Consider the following 14,012-nt stretch of genomic DNA (forward strand, 5'->3'; position numbering starts at 1 on the left):
TCGTAGACTGTATCAGACATTACTCCCATGGAGGAAAGTGCGGATTGTGACTGTTGTAATCACTCCCGATGCAATTTATGTTTTTCATCAACACTCTGATAGCCCACAGATCACAGAATGCCTCCAGATGTGCATCGGAAACTACTACTGGTCTTCCAGGGAGCGATCAAACCCTAGACTGTTTGAGACATTACTCCCATGGAGGAATGTGCGCATGGTGACTGTTGTATTCAATCCCGATGCTATTTCTGTGTTTCATCAACTCTCTGATAGTCCACAGATTACAGAATGCCACCAGATGTGCATCGGAAACTACTACTGGTATTCCAGGGAACGATCAAAGCGTAGACTGTTTGAGAAATCACTCACGTGGGGGAAAGTGCACATGGTGACCGTTGTATTTAATCCCGATGCATTTTCTGTGTTTCATCAACACTCTGATAGTCTACAGATTACAGAACGCCACCGGTTTTGCATCGGAAACCACTACTGGTCTTCCAGGGAACGATCAACGCGTAGACTGTATGAGACATTACTCCCATGGAGGAAAGTGCACATGGTGACTCTTGTATTCAATCCGGATGCAATATCTGTGTTTCATCAACACTCTGATAGTCCACAGGTTACAGAATGCTACCAGATGTGCATCGGAAACTACTACTGGTCTTCCAGGGAACGATCAAAGCGTAGACTGTTTGAGACATTACTCCAATGGAGGTAAGTGCGCATGGTGACTGTTGTATTCAATTCCGATGCTATTTCTGTGTTTCACCAACACTCTGATAGTCCACAGGTTACAGAATGCCACCAGATGTGCATCGGAAATTACTACTGGTGTTCCAGGGAACGATCAAAGCGTACACTCTTTGAGACATTTTCCCATGGAGGAAATGCGAATATTGACTGTTGTATTCAATCCCGTTGCAATTTCTGTGTTTCATGAACACTCTGGTAGTCCACAGATTACAGAACGACACCAGATGTGTATCGGAGACTACTACTGGTCTTCCAGGAAGGATCAAAGCGTAGACTGTTTGAGACATTACTCCCATGGAGGAATGTGCGCATGGTGACTCTTGTATTCAATCCCGATGCTATTTCTGTGTTTCATCAACTCTCTGATAGTCCACAGAGTACAGAATGCTACCAGATGTGCATCGGAAACTACTACTGGTCTTCCAGGGAACGATCAAAGCGTAGACTGTTTGAGACATTACTCCCATGGAGGAAAGTGCGCATGGTGACTGTTGTATTCAATCCCGATGCTATTTCTGTGTTTCATCAACACTCTGATAGTCCACAGATTACAGAATGCCTCCAGATGTGCATCGGAAACTACTACTGCTCTTCCAGGGAGCGATCAAACCCTAGACTGTTTGAGACATTACTCCCATGGAGGAAAGTGCGCATGGTGACTGTTGTATTCAATCCCGATGCTATTTCTGTGTTTCATCAACTCTCTGATAGTCCACAGATTACAGAATGCCACCAGATGTGCATCGGAAACTACTACTGGTATTCCAGGGAACGATCAAAGCGTAGACTGTTTGAGATATCACTCACGTGGGGGAAAGTGCACATGGTGACCGTTGTATTTAAACCCGATGCATTTTCTGTGTTTCATCAACACTCTGATAGTCTACAGATTACAGAACGCCACCAGTTGTGCATCGGAAACCACTACTGGTCTTCCAGGGAACGATCAACGCGTAGACTGTTTGAGACATTACTCCCATGGAGGAAAGTGCGCATGGTGACTCTTGTATTCAATCCGGATGCAATATCTGTGTTTCATCAACACTCTGATAGTCCACAGATTACAGAATGCTACCAGATGTGCATCGGAAACTACTACTGGTCTTCCAGGGAACGATCAAAGCGTAGACTGTTTGAGACATTACTCCCATGGAGGAATGTGCGCATGGTGACTCTTGTATTCAATCCCGATGCTATTTCTGTGTTTCATCAACTCTCTGATAGTCCACAGAGTACAGAATGCCACCAGATGTGCATCGGAAATTACTACTGGTATTCCAGGGAACGATCAAAGCGTAGACTGTTTGAGATATCACTCACGTGGGGGAAAGTGCACATGGTGACTGTTGTATTTAATCCCGATGCATTTTCTGTGTTTCATCAACACTCTGATAGTCTACAGATTACAGAACGCCACCAGTTGTGCATCGGAAACCACTACTGGTCTTCCAGGGAACGATCAACGGGTAGACTGTTTGAGACATTACTCCCATGGAGGAATGTGCGCATGGTGACTGTTGTATTCAATCCCGATGCAATTTCTGTGTTTCATCAACACTCTGATATTCCACAGATTACAGATTGCCACCAGATGTGCATCGGAAACTACTACTGGTCTTCCTGGGAACGATCAAAGCGTAGACTGTTTGAGACATTACTCCCATGGAGGAAAGTGCGCATGGTGACTGTTGTATTCAATCCCATTGCAATTTCTGTGTTTTATCAACACTCAGTTAGTCCACAAATTCCAGAATGCCTCCAGATGTGTATTGGAAACTACTACTGGTCTTCCTGGAAACGATCAAATCGTAGACTGTATCAGACATTACTCCCATGGAGGAAAGTGCGGATTGTGACTGTTGTATTCACTCCCGATGCAATTTCTGTTTTTCATCAACACTCTGATAGTCCACAGATTACAGAATGCCTCCAGATGTGCATCGGAAACTACTACTGGTCTTCCAGGGAGCGATCAAACCCTAGACTGTTTGAGACATTACTCCCATGGAGGAAAGTGCGCATGGTGACTGTTGTATTCAATCCCGATGCTATATCTGTGTTTCATCAACACTCTGATAGTCCACAGATTACAGAATGCCACCAGATGTGCATCGGAAATTACTACTGGTCTTCCAAAGAACGATCAAAGCGTACACTCTTTGAGACATTACTCTCATGGAGGAAAGTGCCCATGGTGATTGTTGTATTCAATCCCGATGCAATTTCTGTGTTTCATCAATACTTTGAAGAACCACAGGTTACAGAATGCCTCCAGATGTGAATCGAAACTACTACTGGTCTTCCAGGGAACGATCAGAGCTTAGACTGTTTGAGACATTACTCCCATGGAGGAAAGTGTGCATGGTGACTGTTGTATTTAATCCCGATGCAATTTCTGTCTTTTATCAACACCCGGCTAGACCACAGATTACAGAATACCTCCAGATGTGCATCAGAAACTACTACTGGTCTTCCAGGGAACGATCAAAGCGTAGACTGTTTGAGACATTACTCCCATGGAGGAATGTGCGCAAGGTGACTGTTGTATTCAATCCCGATGCTATTTCTGTGTTTCATCAACTCTCTGATAGTCCACAGATTACAGAATGCCTCCAGATGTGCATCGGAAACTACTACTGGTATTCCAGGGAACGATCAAAGCGTAGACTGTTTGAGATATAACTCACGTGGGGGAAAGTGCACATGGTGACCGTTGTGTTTAATCCCGATGCATTTTCTGTGTTTCATCAACACTCTGATAGTCTACAGATTACAGAACGCCACCAGTTGTGCATCGGAAACCACTACTGGTCTTCCAGGGAACGATCAACGCGTAGACTGTTTGAGACATTACTCCCATGGAGGAAAGTGCGCATGGTGTCTGTTGTATTCAATCCGGATGCAATATCTGTGTTTCATCAACACTCTGATAGTCCACAGATTACAGAATGCTACCAGATGTGCATCGGAAACTACTACTGGTCTTCCAGGGAACGATCAAAGCGTAGACTGTTTGAGACATTACTCCCATGGAGGTAAGTGCGCATGGTGACTGTTGTATTCAATTCCGATGCTATTTCTGTGTTTCACCAACACTCTGATAGTCCACAGGTTACAGAATGCCACCAGATGTGCATCGGAAATTACTACTGGTGTTCCAGGGAACGATCAAAGCGTACACACTTTGAGACATTTTCCCATGGAGGAAATGCGAGTATTGACTGTTGTATTCAATCCCGTTGCAATTTCTGTGTTTCATGAACACTCTGGTAGTCCACAGATTACAGAACGCCACCAGATGTGTATCGGAGACTACTACTGGTCTTCCAGGAAGGATCAAAGCGTAGACTGTTTGAGACATTACTCCCATGGAAGAAAGTGCGCATGGTGACTCTTGTATTCAATCCCGATGCTATTTCTGTGATTCATCAACTCTATGATAGTCCACAGAGTACAGAATGCCACCAGATGTGCATCGGAAACTACTACTGGTATAACAGGGATCGATCAAAGCGTAGACTGTTTGAGATATCACTCACGTGGGGGAAAGTGCACATGGTGACTGTTGTATTTAATCCCGATGCATTTTCTGTGTTTCATCAACACTCTGATAGTCTACAGATTACAGAACGCCACCAGTTGTGCATCGGAAAACACTACTGGTCTTCCAGGGAACGATCAACGCGTAGACTGTTTGAGACATTACTCCCATGGAGGAATGTGTGCATGGTGACTGTTGTATTCAATCCCGATGCAATTTCTGTGTTTCATCAACACTCTGATAGTCCACATATTACAGATTGCCACCAGATGTGCATCGGAAACTAATACTGGTCTTCCTGGGAACGATCAAAGCGTAGACTGTTTGAGACATTACTCCCATGGAGGAAAGTGCGCATGGTGACTGTTGTATTCAATCCCATTGCAATTTCTGTGTTTTATCAACACTCAGTTAGTCCACAAATTTCAGAATGCCTCCAGATGTGCATTGGAAACTACTACTGGTCTTCCTGGAAACGATCAAATCGTAGACTGTATCAGACATTACTCCCATGGAGGAAAGTGCGGATTGTGACTGTTGTATTCACTCCCGATGCAATTTCTGTTTTTCATCAACACTCTGACAGTCCACAGATTACAGAATGCCTCCAGATGTGCAACGGAAACTACTACTGGTCTTCCAGGGAGCGATCAAACCCTAGACTGTTTGAGACATTACTCCCATGGAGGAAAGTGCGCATGGTGACTGTTGTATTCAATCCCGATGCTATTTCTGTGTTTCATCAACTCTCTGATAGTCCACAGATTACAGAATGCCACCAGATGTGCATCGGAAACTACTACTGGTATTCCAGGGAACGATCAAAGCGTAGACTGTTTGAGATATCACTCACGTGGGGGAAAGTTCACATGGTGACTGTTGTATTTAATCCCGATGCATTTTCTGTGTTTCATCAACACTCTGATAGTCTACAGATTACAGAACGCCACCAGTTGCGCATGGTGACTGTTGTATTCAATCATGATGCTATATCTGTGTTTCATCAACACTCTGATTGTCCACAGATTACAGAATGCCACCAGATGTGCATCGGAAATTACTACTGGTCTTCCAAGGAACGATCAAAGCGTACACTCTTTGAGACATTACTCCCATGGAGGAAAGTGCCCATGGTGATTGTTGTATTCAATCCCGATGCAATTTCTGTGTTTCATCAATACTTTGAAGAACCACAGATTACAGAATGCCTCCAGATGTGAATCGAAACTACTACTGGTCTTCCAGGGAACGATCAGAGCTTAGACTGTTTGAGATATTACTCCCATGGAGGAAAGTGGGCATGGTGACTGTTGTATTTAATCCCGATGCAATTTCTGTCTTTTATCAACACCCGGCTAGACCACAGATTACAGAATACCTCCAGATGTGCATCAGAAACTACTACTGGTCTTCCAGGGAACGATCAAAGCGTAGACTGTTTGAGACATTACTCCCATGGAGGAATGTGCGCATGGTGACTCTTGTATTCAATCCCGATGCTATTTCTGTGTTTCATCAACTCTCTGATAGTCCACAGAGTACAGAATGCCACCAGATGTGCATCGGAAATTACTACTGGTATTCCAGGGAACGATCAAAGCGTAGACTGTTTGAGATATCACTCACGTGGGGGAAAGTGCACATGGTGACTGTTGTATTTAATCCCGATGCATTTTCTGTGTTTCATCAACACTCTGATAGTCTACAGATTACAGAACGCCACCAGTTGTGCATCGGAAACCACTACTGGTCTTCCAGGGAACGATCAACGGGTAGACTGTTTGAGACATTACTCCCATGGAGGAATGTGCGCATGGTGACTGTTGTATTCAATCCCGATGCAATTTCTGTGTTTCATCAACACTCTGATATTCCACAGATTACAGATTGCCACCAGATGTGCATCGGAAACTACTACTGGTCTTCCTGGGAACGATCAAAGCGTAGACTGTTTGAGACATTACTCCCATGGAGGAAAGTGCGCATGGTGACTGTTGTATTCAATCCCATTGCAATTTCTGTGTTTTATCAACACTCAGTTAGTCCACAAATTCCAGAATGCCTCCAGATGTGTATTGGAAACTACTACTGGTCTTCCTGGAAACGATCAAATCGTAGACTGTATCAGACATTACTCCCATGGAGGAAAGTGCGGATTGTGACTGTTGTATTCACTCCCGATGCAATTTCTGTTTTTCATCAACACTCTGATAGTCCACAGATTACAGAATGCCTCCAGATGTGCATCGGAAACTACTACTGGTCTTCCAGGGAGCGATCAAACCCTAGACTGTTTGAGACATTACTCCCATGGAGGAAAGTGCGCATGGTGACTGTTGTATTCAATCCCGATGCTATATCTGTGTTTCATCAACACTCTGATAGTCCACAGATTACAGAATGCCACCAGATGTGCATCGGAAATTACTACTGGTCTTCCAAAGAACGATCAAAGCGTACACTCTTTGAGACATTACTCTCATGGAGGAAAGTGCCCATGGTGATTGTTGTATTCAATCCCGATGCAATTTCTGTGTTTCATCAATACTTTGAAGAACCACAGGTTACAGAACGCCTCCAGATGTGAATCGAAACTACTACTGGTCTTCCAGGGAACGATCAGAGCTTAGACTGTTTGAGACATTACTCCCATGGAGGAAAGTGTGCATGGTGACTGTTGTATTTAATCCCGATGCAATTTCTGTCTTTTATCAACACCCGGCTAGACCACAGATTACAGAATACCTCCAGATGTGCATCAGAAACTACTACTGGTCTTCCAGGGAACGATCAAAGCGTAGACTGTTTGAGACATTACTCCCATGGAGGAATGTGCGCAAGGTGACTGTTGTATTCAATCCCGATGCTATTTCTGTGTTTCATCAACTCTCTGATAGTCCACAGATTACAGAATGCCACCAGATGTGCATCGGAAACTACTACTGGTATTCCAGGGAACGATCAAAGCGTAGACTGTTTGAGATATAACTCACGTGGGGGAAAGTGCACATGGTGACCGTTGTGTTTAATCCCGATGCATTTTCTGTGTTTCATCAACACTCTGATAGTCTACAGATTACAGAACGCCACCAGTTGTGCATCGGAAACCACTACTGGTCTTCCAGGGAACGATCAACGCGTAGACTGTTTGAGACATTACTCCCATGGAGGAAAGTGCGCATGGTGTCTGTTGTATTCAATCCGGATGCAATATCTGTGTTTCATCAACACTCTGATAGTCCACAGATTACAGAATGCTACCAGATGTGCATCGGAAACTACTACTGGTCTTCCAGGGAACGATCAAAGCGTAGACTGTTTGAGACATTACTCCCATGGAGGTAAGTGCGCATGGTGACTGTTGTATTCAATTCCGATGCTATTTCTGTGTTTCACCAACACTCTGATAGTCCACAGGTTACAGAATACCACCAGATGTGCATCGGAAATTACTACTGGTGTTCCAGGGAACGATCAAAGCGTACACACTTTGAGACATTTTCCCATGGAGGAAATGCGAGTATTGACTGTTGTATTCAATCCCGTTGCAATTTCTGTGTTTCATGAACACTCTGGTAGTCCACAGATTACAGAACGCCACCAGATGTGTATCGGAGACTACTACTGGTCTTCCAGGAAGGATCAAAGCGTAGACTGTTTGAGACATTACTCCCATGGAAGAAAGTGCGCATGGTGACTCTTGTATTCAATCCCGATGCTATTTCTGTGATTCATCAACTCTATGATAGTCCACAGAGTACAGAATGCCACCAGATGTGCATCGGAAACTACTACTGGTATAACAGGGATCGATCAAAGCGTAGACTGTTTGAGATATCACTCACGTGGGGGAAAGTGCACATGGTGACTGTTGTATTTAATCCCGATGCATTTTCTGTGTTTCATCAACACTCTGATAGTCTACAGATTACAGAACGCCACCAGTTGTGCATCGGAAAACACTACTGGTCTTCCAGGGAACGATCAACGCGTAGACTGTTTGAGACATTACTCCCATGGAGGAATGTGTGCATGGTGACTGTTGTATTCAATCCCGATGCAATTTCTGTGTTTCATCAACACTCTGATAGTCCACATATTACAGATTGCCACCAGATGTGCATCGGAAACTAATACTGGTCTTCCTGGGAACGATCAAAGCGTAGACTGTTTGAGACATTACTCCCATGGAGGAAAGTGCGCATGGTGACTGTTGTATTCAATCCCATTGCAATTTCTGTGTTTTATCAACACTCAGTTAGTCCACAAATTTCAGAATGCCTCCAGATGTGCATTGGAAACTACTACTGGTCTTCCTGGAAACGATCAAATCGTAGACTGTATCAGACATTACTCCCATGGAGGAAAGTGCAGATTGTGACTGTTGTATTCACTCCCGATGCAATTTCTGTTTTTCATCAACACTCTGACAGTCCACAGATTACAGAATGCCTCCAGATGTGCAACGGAAACTACTACTGGTCTTCCAGGGAGCGATCAAACCCTAGACTGTTTGAGACATTACTCCCATGGAGGAAAGTGCGCATGGTGACTGTTGTATTCAATCCCGATGCTATTTCTGTGTTTCATCAACTCTCTGATAGTCCACAGATTACAGAATGCCACCAGATGTGCATCGGAAACTACTACTGGTATTCCAGGGAACGATCAAAGCGTAGACTGTTTGAGATATCACTCACATGGGGGAAAGTGCACATGGTGACTGTTGTATTTAATCCCGATGCATTTTCTGTGTTTCATCAACACTCTGATAGTCTACAGATTACAGAACGCCACCAGTTGCGCATGGTGACTGTTGTATTCAATCATGATGCTATATCTGTGTTTCATCAACACTCTGATTGTCCACAGATTACAGAATGCCACCAGATGTGCATCGGAAATTACTACTGGTCTTCCAAGGAACGATCAAAGCGTACACTCTTTGAGACATTACTCCCATGGAGGAAAGTGCCCATGGTGATTGTTGTATTCAATCCCGATGCAATTTCTGTGTTTCATCAATACTTTGAAGAACCACAGATTACAGAATGCCTCCAGATGTGAATCGAAACTACTACTGGTCTTCCAGGGAACGATCAGAGCATAGACTGTTTGAGATATTACTCCCATGGAGGAAAGTGGGCATGGTGACTGTTGTATTTAATCCCGATGCAATTTCTGTCTTTTATCAACACCCGGCTAGACCACAGATTACAGAATACCTCCAGATGTGCATCAGAAACTACTACTGGTCTTCCAGGGAACGATCAAAGCGTAGACTGTTTGAGACATTACTCCCATGGAGGAATGTGCGCATGGTGACTGTTGTATTCAATCCCGATGCTATTTCTGTGTTTCATCAACTCTCTGATAGTCCACAGATTACAGAATGCCACCAGATGTGCATCGGAAACTACTACTGGTATTCCAGGGAACGATCAAAGCGTAGACTGTTTGAGATATCACTCACTTGGGGGAAAGTGCACATGGTGACTGTTGTATTTAATCCCGATGCATTTTCTGTGTTTCATCAACACTCTGATAGTCTACAGATTACAGAACGCCACCAGTTGTGCATCGGAAACTACTACTGGTCTTGCAGGGAACAATCAACGCGTAGACTGTTTGAGACATTACTCCCATGGAGGAAAGTGCACATGGTGACTGTTGTATTCAATCCGGATGCAATATCTGTGTTTCATCAACACTCAGATAGTCCACAGATTACAGAATGCTACCAGATGTGCATCGGAAACTACTACTGGTCTTCCAGGGAACGATCAAATCGTAGACTGTTTGAGACATTACTCCCATGGAGGTAAGTGCGCATGGTGACTGTTGTATTCAACTTCGATGCTATTTCTGAGTATCACCAACACTCTGATAGTCCACAGGTTACAGAAGGCCACCAGATGTGCATCGGAAATTACTACTGGTGTTCCAGGGTACGATCAAAGCGTACACTCTTTGAGACATTTTCCCATGGAGGAAATGCGAGTATTGACTGTTGTATTCAATCCCGTTCCAATTTCTGTGTTTCATGAACACTCTGGTAGTCCACAGATTACAGAACGCCACCAGATGTGTATCGGAGACTACTACTGGTCTTCCAGGAAGGATCAAAGCGTAGACTGTTTGAGAAATTACTCCCATGGAAGAAAGTGCGCATGGTGACTCTTGTATTCAATCCCGATGCTATTTCTGTGTTTCATCAACTCTCTGATAGTCCACAGAGTACAGAATGCCACCAGATGTGCATCGGAAACTACTACTGGTATTCCAGGGAACGATCAAAGCGTAGACTGTTTGAGATATCACTCACGTGGCGGAAAGAGCACATGGTGACTGTTGTATTTAATCCCGATGCATTTTCTGTGTTTCATCAACACTCTGATAGTCTACAGATTACAGAACGCAACCAGTTGTGCATCGGAAACCACTACTGGTCTTCCAGGGAACGATCAACGCGTAGACTGTTTGAGACATTACTCCCATGGAGGAATGTGCGCATGGTGACTGTTGTATTCAATCCCGATGCAATTTCTGTGTTTCATCAACATTCTGATAGTCCACAGATTACAGATTGCCACCAGATGTGCATCGGAAACTACTACTGGTCTTCCTGAAAGGATCAAAGCGTAGACTGTTTGAGATATTACTGACATGGAAGAAAGTGCGCATGGTGACTCTTGTATTCAATCCCGATGCTATTTCTGCGTTTCATCAACAATCTGATAGTCCACAGATTACAGAATGCCACCAGATGTGCATCGGAAACTACTACTGGTATTCCAGGGAACGATCAAAGCGTAGACTGTTTGAGACATTACTCCCAAGGAGGAAAGTGCTCATGATGACTGTTGTATTCAATCCCGATGCTATTTCTGTTTTTCATCAACACTCTGGTAGTCCACCGATTACAGAATGCCATTAGATGTGCATCGGAAACTACTACTGGTCTTCCAGATAACGATCAAAGCGTAGACTGTTTGAAAATTACTCTCATGGAGGAAAGTGCGCATGGTGACTGTTGTATTCAATCCCGATGCAATTTCTGTGTTTCATCAACACTCTGGTAGTCCACAGATTACAGAATGCCACCAGATGTCCATCGGAAACTACTACTTTTCTTCCAGGGAACGATCAAAGCGTAGACTGTTTGAGACGTTACTCCCATGGAGGAAAGTGCGCATGGTGACTGTTGTATTCAATCCCGATGCAATTTCTGTGTTTCATGAACACTCTGATAGTCCACAGATTACAGAATGCCACCAGATGTGCATCGGAAACTACTACTGGTCGTCCAATAAACGATCAAAGCGTAGAATGTTTCGGACGTTACTCCCATGGAGGAAAGTGCGGATGGTGACTGTTGTATTCAATCCCGATGCAATTTCTGTGTTTCATCAACACTCTGATAGTCCATAGATTATAGAATGCCACCAGATGTGCATCGGAAACTTCTACTGGTCTTTTAGGGAATGATCAAAGCGTAGACTGTTTGAGACATTACTAGCATGGAGGAATGTGCGCATGGTGACTGTTGTATTTAATCCCGATGCAATTTCTGTGTTTCATGAACACTCTGATAGTCCACAGATTACAGAATGCCACCAGATACAGATCGGTATCGACTACTGGTCTTCCAGGGAACGATCAAGGCGTAGACTGTTTGAGACATTACTCCCATGTAGGAAAGTGCGCATGGTGACTGTTGTGTTCAATCCCAATGCAATTTCTGTGTTTCATCAACACACTGATAGTCCAGAGATTACAGAATGCCTCCAGATGTGCATTGGAAACTACTACTGGTCTTCCAGGGAACGATCAAAACGTAGACTGTTTGAGACATTACTCCCATGGAGGTAAGTGCGCATGGTGACTGTTGTATTCAATCCCGATGCTATTTCTGTGTTTCACCAACACTCTGATAGTCCACAGGTTACAGAATGCCACCAGATGTGCATCGGAAATTACTACTGGTGTTCCAGGGAACGATCAAAGCGTACACTCTTTGAGACATTACTCCCATGGAGGAAATGCGAGTATTGACTGTTGTATTCAATCCCGTAGCAAATTCTGTGTTTCATGAACACTCTGGTAGTCCATAGATTACAGAACGCCACCAGATGTGTATCGGAGACTACTACTGGTTTTCCAGGAAGGATCAAAGCGTAGACTGTTTGAGACATTACTCCCATGGAAGAAAGTGCGCGTGGTGACTCTTGTATTCAATCCCGATGCTATTTCTGTGTTTCATCAACTCTCTGATAGTCCACAGATTACAGAATGCCACCAGATGTGCATCGGAAACTACTACTGGTATTCCAGGGAACGATCAAAGCGTAGACTGTTTGAGATATCACTCACGTGGGGGCAAGTGCACATGGTGACTGTTGTATTTAATCCCGATGCATTTTCTGTGTTTCATCAACACTCTGATAGTCTACAGATTACAGAACGTCACCAGTTGTGCATCGGAAACCACTACTGGTCTTCCAGGGAACGATCAACGCGTAGACTGTTTGAGACATTACTCCCATGGAGGAAAGTGCTCATGGTGACTGTTGTATTCAATCCCGATGCAATTTCTGTGTTTCATCAACACTCTGATAGTACACAGATTACAGATTCTCACCAGATGTGCATCGGAAACTACTACTGGTCCTCCTGTTAACGATCAAAGCGTAGACTGTTCGAGACATTACTCCCATGGAGGAAAGTGCGCATGGTGACAGTTGTATTCAATCCCATTGCAATTTCTGTGTTTTATCAACACTCAGTTAGTCCACAAATTTCAGAATGCCTCCAGATGTGCATTGGAAACTACTACTGGTCTTCCTGGAAACGATCAAATCGTAGACTGTATCAGACATTACTCCCATGGAGGAAAGTGCGGATTGTGACTGTTGTATTCACTCCCGATGCAATTTCTGTTTTTCATCAACACTCTGATAGTCCACAGATTACAGAATGCCTCCAGATGTGCATGGGAAACTACTACTGGTCTTCCAGGGAGCGACCAAACCCTAGACTGTTTGAGACATTACTCCCATGGAGGAAAGTGCGCATTGTGACTGTTGTATTCAATCCCGATGCTATTTCTGTGTTCACCAACACTCTGATAGTCCACAGATTACAGAATGCCACCAGATGTGCATCGGAAATTACTACTGGTCTTCCAAGGAACGATCAAAGCGTACACTTTTTGAGACATTACTCCCATGGAGGAAAGTGCCCATGGTGATTGTTGTATTCAATCCCGATGCAATTTCTGTGTTTCATCAATACTTTGAAGAACCACAGATTACAGAATGCCTCCAGATGTGAATCGAAACTGCTACTGGTCTTCGAGGGAAAGATCAGAGCTTAGACTGTTTGAGACATTACTCCCATGGAGGAAAGTGGGCATGGTGACTGTTGTATTTAATCCCGATGCAATTTCTGTCTTTTATCAACACCTGGCTAGACCACAGATTACAGAATACCTCCAGATGTGCATCAGAAACTATTACTGGTCTTCCAGGGAACGATCAAAGCGTAGACTGTTTGAGACATTACTCCCATGGAGGAATGTGCGCATGTTGACTGTTGTATTCAATCCCGATGCAATTTCTGTGTTCATCAACTCTCTGATAGTCCACAGATTACAGAATGCCTCCAGATGTGCATCGAAAACTACTACTGGTATTCCAGGGAACGATCAAAGCGT

Source organism: Schistocerca gregaria, unplaced genomic scaffold, assembly GCF_023897955.1.
Source record: "Schistocerca gregaria isolate iqSchGreg1 unplaced genomic scaffold, iqSchGreg1.2 ptg000001l___fragment_3, whole genome shotgun sequence".
Lineage (NCBI taxonomy): Eukaryota > Metazoa > Arthropoda > Insecta > Orthoptera > Acrididae > Schistocerca > Schistocerca gregaria.